Genomic DNA, 9011 nt, shown 5'->3' with positions numbered 1-9011 from the left:
CTCTTAGAGGCTCCGCTAGCCAAATCGGGGGATCGGTTTATATGGGGGCTATATATAATTATGGACCGCTGTGAACCAATTTTTGCATGGTTGTTAGAGACCATATATTAACACCAGGGAGCCACCGTGGTGCAATGGTTAGCATGCCCGCCTTGCATACACAAGGTCGTGGGTTCGATTCCTGCTTCGACCGAACACCAAAAAGTTTTTCAGCGGTGGATTATCCAACCTCAGTAATGCTGGTGACATTTCTGAGGGTTTCAAATCTTCTCTAAATGGTTTCACTGCAATGTGGAACGCCGTTCGGACTCGGCTATAAAAAGGAGGTCCCTTGTCATTGAGCTTAACATGGAATCGGGCAGCACTCAGTGATAAGAGAGAATTTCACCAATGTGGTATCACAATGGACTGAATAGTCTAAGTGAGCCTGATACATCGGGCTGCCACATAACCTAACCTAACCTATATACTGGCACCATATACCAAATGTCAGCCGGATCGGATGAAAGTTGCTTCTCTTAGAGGCTCCGCAAGCCAAATCGGGGGATCGGTTTATATGGGGGCTATATATAATTAAGGACCGATGTGGACCAATTTTTGCATGGTTGTTAGAGACCATATACTAACACCATGTTCCAAATTTCAGCCGGATCGGATGCAATTTGGTTCTCTTAGAGGCTCCGAAATCCAAATCGGGGGATCAGTTTATATAGGGGCTATATGTAATTATGGACCGATATGGGCCAATTTGTGCATGGTTGTTAGAGACCATATACTAACACCATGTACCAAATTTCAGCCGGATCGGATGAAATTTGCTTCTCTTAGAGCAATCGCAAGCCACACTGTTAGAAAAATATGTTTTTAATATGTTCCGATATAAACAAAATGTGTTTCGGGCACAATTTTTAGACACAATATATTTAAGTGCAAACATGTAATGTTCCTAAACTAACACAAAATGTTTGGGACACATATGTTAATATGTTAGAATATATTATGTTTGGGGCATGAATGTTTCATAAAAATAATATGTGTGAATGTAAACATATATAAATTTACAAATTTCGAGTAAACATATATATGTTGTGATACTTTATTCAAAGAGCGCCAGAGAGAGAGAGAGAGTTAGTATAGAGAAATAAATAGAGATGGAAACCGGGATGGTTGAATAAAAAGATATCAACATAACACAGCGATAGAATGAAATGAGAGCAATTTCTGTGAAACCGCTTGTATGTTGGTTCGGAAAACTGTTTCATGATAAGGCCATAAATTTTATATGCTTAAGTCTAATTACTATTTAATTTGAATATTAGAATGAGTATTCAGAATAAAGAGAATATACATTCGGAACCAAGAGAATAGACATTTGAAAGAAAAAACAGCATATTTGTATTACAGAAAAAGATGCGAAGAACTCAAAAATTTCGTGGTAGTGAAAATTATGTGAGGGAATGAGCACAATCTTCTTTGGGGAATTCTTCCAAACATATACTATTTTTGGACTCAAAATGCTTCCAAACATATAATACGCTCAGATAAAACAAACATATTAATGTTTCTGCAGTATCCAATAATATATGTGTTTCCTGCAAAATATGTTTGGAACATATGTTAGAGAAGCGATTTTTTTTTTGGGTCCGTTTATATGGGGGCTATACGTAAAAGTAGACCGATATGTCCCATTTGCAATACCATCCGACCTACATCAATAACAACTACTTGTGCCAAGTTTCAAGTCGATAGCTTGTTTCGTTCGGAAGTTAGCGTGATTTCAACAGACGGACGGACATGCTCAGATCGACTCAGAATTTCACCACGACCCAGAATATATATACTTTATGGGGTCTTAGACCAATATTTCGATGTGTTACAAACGGAATGACAAAGTTAATATACCCCCATCCTATGGTGGAGGGTATAAAAACAAGTACTCGTATGTATCCTACAGTAAGCAATAGACCGTAGGGCTACTGAGACTGGTACTTTTGTGATTACGTATATCACATCCCATTTCCATATCTATGGTTCATATCGCTTATCGATTTGCATAAAAAAAATACAAAACCAAGTCACGCATTGTGAAATTCGATAATCGGCCATTAAACTCACAACAATACACCCTCAAAAAATATCGCCTCTCTAACATATACTCCGAAACATATTATGTATCAAGCGTATATATTTTCAGAATTTGTTTAAAAAAAAAATATTTGCAATGTACAAATATATTATATTTCACCCTAAGCAAATATATTTAAGACAAGTATATACAGACGTAAGTTCGGCCAGGCCGAATCCTATGTACCCTCCACCATGGATTGCATAGAAAATTTTACTAAAGACTGTCATCCACAATCGAATTACTTGGGTTGCGGTAACACTTGCCGATGACAAGGTATCGTAAAACTTCTTAACACCGTGTTCTCTATTGTAAGTTAGTTCATACGGGGTATATATAAAACGAAAAAAAGGCCGATTAAATACGTAAATAATTCAGTTTGACAAAATTTCCTATAGAAATAAAATTTTGACAAAATTTTCTATAGAAATAAAATTTTGACAAATTTTTCTATTGAAATAAAATTTTGACAAAATTTTCTATAGAAATAAAATCTTGACACAATTGTATATAGTAATAAAATTTTGACAAAATTTTTTATATAAATAAAATTTAGACAACATTTTCTATAGAAATAAAATTTAGACAACATTTTCTATAATAATAACATTTTGACAAAATTTTCTATAGAAATAAAATTTTGGTAGATTATTTTTGGGGATCGGCTATATATAACTATAGACCGAGATGGACCAATTTTGGCATGGTTGTTATTTATATATAAATGGGGGTTATATATAATTAAGACTGGTATGGACCAATTTTTCAATGGTTATCAGAGACCATATACCTACTCCACGTACCAAATTTCAACCGGATCGGGTGAATTTTGCTTTTCCAAGTGGCTCCGGAGGTCAAATCTGGGGATCGGTTTATATGGGGCTACATATAATTATGGACCGATATGGACAAATTGCTGCATGGTTGTCAGGGACCATATACTAACACCACGTACCAAATTTCAACCGCATCGGATAAATTTTGCTCATCCATGAGGCTCCGGAGGTCAAATCTGGGGATCGGTTTATATGAGGGCTATATATAATTATGTACCGATGTGAACCAATTTGTGCATGGTTGTTAGAGACCACATACTAACACCATGTACCAAATTTCAGCCGGATCGGATGAAATTTGCTTCTCGTAGAGGCTCCGCAAGCCAGATCGCGGGATCGGTTTATATAGGGGCTCTATATAATTATGGACTCATATGGACCAATTTTTGCGCAGTTGTTAGAGACCATATACTTACACCATGTACCGAATTTCAGCCGGATCGGATGAAATTTGCTTCTCTTTGAGGCTCCGCAATCCAAATCTGGGGATCGGTTTATATGGGGGCTATATATGGTTATGGACCGATATGGACCAATTTTTGCACGTTTTTTAAAGATCATATACTAACACCATTTACCAAATTTCAGCCGGATCGGATGAAATTTGCTTCTCTTAGAGGCTCCGCAAGCCAAATCTGGGGATCGGTTTATATGGGGGCTATATATGATTATGGACCGATATGGAGCAATTTTTGCACGTTTTTTAAAGATCATATACTAACACCATTTACCAAATTTCAGCCGGATCGGATGAAACTTGCTTCTCGTAGAAGCTCCGCAAGCCAAATCTTAGCGTCGGTTGATATGGGGGCTATACGTATTAATGGTCCGATATGGCCCATTTGCAATACCATCCGACATACATCAATAACAACTACTTGTGCCAAGTTTCAAGTCGATAGTTTGTTTCGTTCGGGAGTTAGCGTGATTTCAACAGACGGACGGACGGACATGCTTAGATCGACTCAGAATTTCACAACGACCCAGATTATATATACTTTATGGGGTCTTTGAGCAATATTTCGATGTGTTACAAACGGAGTGACAAAGTTTATATACCCTCCATCCTATGGTGGAGTGTATAAAAATGAGATGTCGCAAACATAATATGTAGAAACATATAAGTCATATACATACTCGTATTATACATATATTATATAAAATAATGTGTTACAAATTTGAGTTCCAAACATATAATTTTTATACCGAAACATCTGAAAAACAGTCTTTTTCGCCTGTGTGGACTAACAGTACGTCTCGACGTTTTTCAATAAGTTATGAATTTATTCATATTGTATTCCATATAAATGTGAAGAATTTACTTAAGCTACCCAGCAAAAATGAAATAAAATCAAAATGTTTCTTTTGGTTCCGGAAGTTTTGGAAAATTGAATCAGAACCACGGAATTTTACATGGGCTTATCAAAGACGGGAAGTCATTTTTTTAAGAAGCCGGTGGCATAATTTTGCTTCAGTTCTTTCAATGTTAAGTTTGTTCAATATTTTGCATTCCATTTGATGTTATTTCCAAAAACTAACATAATATTGGAAACAAAAACATTTTCTTAACATATACACTGAAAGAAGGGTTTTCTTTTCTGAGGAATGAAATTTTAGAAAGCGAAGTTTTTTGACGGAAACACATTTTTTACAAGCGCATAATAAATATTAGAGACAATCGTTGTATCGCTTGTCATAAATTCTGGATTATTTGTTCATAGAGAAAATACTTTATGAGAAAAGGGAATTTTGTTTTCCTAAAATTTCCTTCCGGAGGAAATATGTTTTCTTTGGGTGCACTGAAAAAAAAAACAGTGAAGAAAAGTTTTGGTTCATTTTAGAAAATTTTGGATATTTTTAGAAATTTTTAACTAAACAGTACTACAAACGCTGACATCACACCGATATCACAAAAATAAGTAAATTTTTGTCGACAAATTCAAGAAAATTTATTAGACATAATTAATTTTTTTCACTTGTAAAAGAAAATTTTGTGGTTTAAAGCAAAAATTGAAGTTAAAAATTGCAAGAATGTCTTTAGTGACATACGAAGTTCATGATGGACGCATTTGTAGTAAAATTAACAAATTTAAAGAAATATTGAACTATTTTGTGAAAAATGCGAATTTAGTAAATCTTTGTACTTCATTTGTGTATAATTTTTCCCCGTTTTTTAGTCCATTTAACTAACGTACGCAAAAAATTATTAGAGTAAAAGAAACTATCTCCAAACATAATAATTCCATGAACTAAAATACAGTTAAATTGGCTTTAGTGAAATAGAGAGTTCACTTTTTTTTGGAGTGTGTATAATCTTATTTGACATGCAAGGACATGCCGAAATATACCGGCACATACGTATTTCGCACAAAATGCTACATCTGCCAAGAAACGTATCGGCGCGCTTTTCAAATTTATTTATTTTTTTTTTTTTGAAATTCGAACTTTTTAATTGTCGTTGCTATTTTCAAACAAAATGCCTTTTTTTCTTGTGAGGTGAAGTGCATAACATGTATACCCTCAAAAAAAAATCGCTTGTCTAACATATGTTCCAAACATATTTTGCAGGAAGCACATATATTATTGGATTCTGCCGAAACATTAATATGTTTGTTTTATGTGAACACATTATATATTTGGAAGCATTTGGAGCCCAAAAATATTATATGCTTCGAAGAATTTTCCCCCAAGAAGATTGTGCTCATACACTGAAAAAACAGTGAACCCTCCAGGAAGAAAACTTTCGGTTAAATTTAGAAAATTTTGAATACTTTTAGAAAATTTTAACTAAATAGTATTACAAACGCTGGCATCACGCCGATATCATAAAAATAAGTAATTATTTTTCGACAAATTCAAGAAAATTTATTAGACATAATTAATTCTTTTCACTTGTTAAAGAAAATTTTGTACTTTGAAGGATAAAATTGGAGTTCAAAATTGCAAGAATGTCTTTAGTGACATACGAAGTTCACGATGAACGCATTTGTAGTAAAATTTACAAATTTAAAGAAATATTGAACTATTTTGTAGAAGACACGAATTTAGTTAATCTTTATGCTTAATTTGTGCATATTTTTTTCCTCGGTTTTAGTTAATTAAACTAACGTACGCAAAAAATTATTAGTGTAAAAGAAACTTTCTCCAAACATAATAATTCCATGAACTAAAATAAAGTTAAATTGGCTTTAGTGAAATAGAGAGTTCACTTTTTTTTTGTGTGTACCCTCACATAATTTTCACTTCCACGAAAATTTTTTAGTTCTTGGCACCTTTTTATACCCTAAACCACATAGTGGTTTGGGTATAATAAGTTTGATCGGCCAAAAAATGTGCCTACCAGAAATATTGATTTTAGACCCCATAAAATATATACCGATCGACTCAGAATCACCTCCTGAGTCGATCTAGCGCTTGGTGTCCGTCCGTCCGTCCGTCCGTCTGTCCATGTATTTGTTGTTCACAGGATTCCGGTCGCAATTATTAACCGATTTTGATGAAATTTGGTATAGGGAGTTTTTTGGGCACAAGGACGAACGCTATTGAATTTGGAAGAAATCGGATCAAATTTAGATATAGCTCCCATATATATGTATCGCCCGATTTCGACAAATGGGGTCACGTTGCCCGTTTTTGCAAACGCATCGTCACCAAATTTGGCAAAAGGTAATCTTTTCCATCGCCCTTCAAGTCTGCAAAATTTCATCCAAATCGGTTCAGATTTAGATATAGCTCCCATATATATGTATCGCCCGATTTTCCCAAATTTGGCCACAAAACCTTTATTTATCAACCGATCTTACTCAAAGTTGGCTAAATATAATCTTCTGTAGCACTAACTATATGTGCAAAAAATCATCGAAATCGGTTCAGATTTAGCTATAGCTCCCATATATATGTACCGCCCGATTTTTCTAAATTTGGCCATAAAACCCTTATTTATCAACCGATCTGACCCAAATTTGGCTAAATGTAGTCTTCTATAGCACTTACTATATGTGCAAAAAATCATCGAAATCGGTTCAGATTTAGATATAGCTCCCATATATATGTATAGCCCGATTTTCCCAAATTTGGCCATAGAACCCTTATTTATTAACCGATCTTTCTAAAAGTTTGCTAGAATCAGTCCTCTATAGTACTAACTATATGTGCAAAATTTCATTAAAATCGGTTCAGATGTAGATATAGCCCCCATATATGTATCACCCGATTTTGAAAATTTCGCCCCTAATAACCTTACGTTTGACCATACAGGCCTCATTTCTTAACTGATCTTACTCAAATCTTGCACAAGGTAACCTTTTGTGGTATTAATCAAACCCGCAAAATATTATGCAAATTGGTTCAGATTTAGATATAGCTTCCATATATATGCATCGCTCGATTTTCCCAAATTTGGCCATAGTACACGCACAGAAAAACCATGTTTGAACATGGTTGTAAAAATAGTTTTCGAGTGGAGAAAAATGTATGGTGGCAATAAGCATTTGAATGGTTCTCAAATGCCGCAAACATGTTCTATCATTTAAATGATAGAATTTGAGACCATTGAATGGTCGGGAAAATCATGCATCTGACCATTCAATTTTTTTACTTTTTTACAGGGAAAATAGTATTTTTATAGGTTAAGTATAGATATGTAGAGAACCATTACATGGCCATAAAGACCATTTAATTTTTTAACTTTTTTGCAGCGAAAAGAATTTTATAAAAATATTGAGCAGGTACACATGATTTTCATTTTGCGCGTCAGTCGTGTGTTGATTGTTTCTTGGAATGGACGCTGAATACGGATTACTGTGTTTTGTGTTAATTTATTTATTCAGAAGTGGCACGTGGTTTTATGTGAGCACAAAAGAGGAAAGTGCAATTGAAAAAGTGTACCTGTTTTTCGTTCTACATTTTGCTATATGGATCATTTACTTTTATTTGCAGTTACATGATGTCTGCGTTTGTACATTTGATGGGCACGATGTAAATATGGAATAATTACTTATTGTTGGAATTGAAATAAAATAGAGTGTATAAAAATATATGATGTTTGCTTGAACGGCATTATAAAAACAAATAAACAATGAATTAGTTTATAAATAAATAAAAACAAACAAATAAAGTTAATTTTGTGTGTTCCTTTTCTCAAGTGGCGTCCTTTTTTCGACGATGAAAAAAGTTTTTTCATAAAGATCGAAACATTTTAGATTGTGACCATGTTCTTTTAACTAGGAGAAAAACATTTTTAATGAATACCATAACATTTTAAATCGTGACCATTGTCTTTTCAAACAAAATTCTTTTTATCAATATAATAACATTTTAGATGAGGACAATTATATTTTTCTTAGAACCATGTTCATTCAGCCAACATGTTTGCAGGTTAAAATGTTACATGGTCGCCGCAAAAATAGCTGCTATCATATTATTTTGCTCTTCGAATATGATTGTGACAATCATGTTTCTTCTCTGCGTGTACTCTTATTTATTAACCAATGTTACTCAAATTTCAAATTATGATGTACTAGCCGATCGTATTTATACGTACTTGTAGCTTTTACATAAGAATATTGCTCGATTTTTACAAATTTTGATTTATTACCCACACTAATTTAACGATTTTCTCTTTTTTAATAATGGGCTCAATATTAGTGGCATACTAACACCGTAGGTGCAATATCAACACAGCCAGTGTTGCTAGAAGTAGGAGAAATTCCCTATATGTAGGGTTTTTCTAATATTTAGCGTCTTGTAGGGACGTAGGGCCACAATGTAGGACATTTTCACTCAACACAATTTGTAATAATTTTTACATTTTGGTGGCTCTAGAGGAGGAAATTAGAAGCCGGCAAGGCTTGATCTTTAAGAATGTGTGGTAAACTTTATTCCTGTAGAAAATTTTGTCAACATTTTATTTCTATAGAACATTTTGTCAAAATTGTATTTCTATAGAAATTTTTTTCAAAATATTATTTCTATAAAAAAATGTTCTCAAAATTTTATTTCTGTGGAATTTTTTCTCAAAATTTTATTTCTATAGAATTTATTGTCAAAAT

The sequence above is a fragment of the Haematobia irritans genome, chromosome 2, assembly GCF_050003625.1.
Source record: "Haematobia irritans isolate KBUSLIRL chromosome 2, ASM5000362v1, whole genome shotgun sequence".
Taxonomy (NCBI): Eukaryota; Metazoa; Arthropoda; class Insecta; order Diptera; family Muscidae; genus Haematobia; species Haematobia irritans.
The sequence above is the reverse complement of the archived record's forward strand: the minus strand, read 5'-3'. Positions refer to the sequence as shown.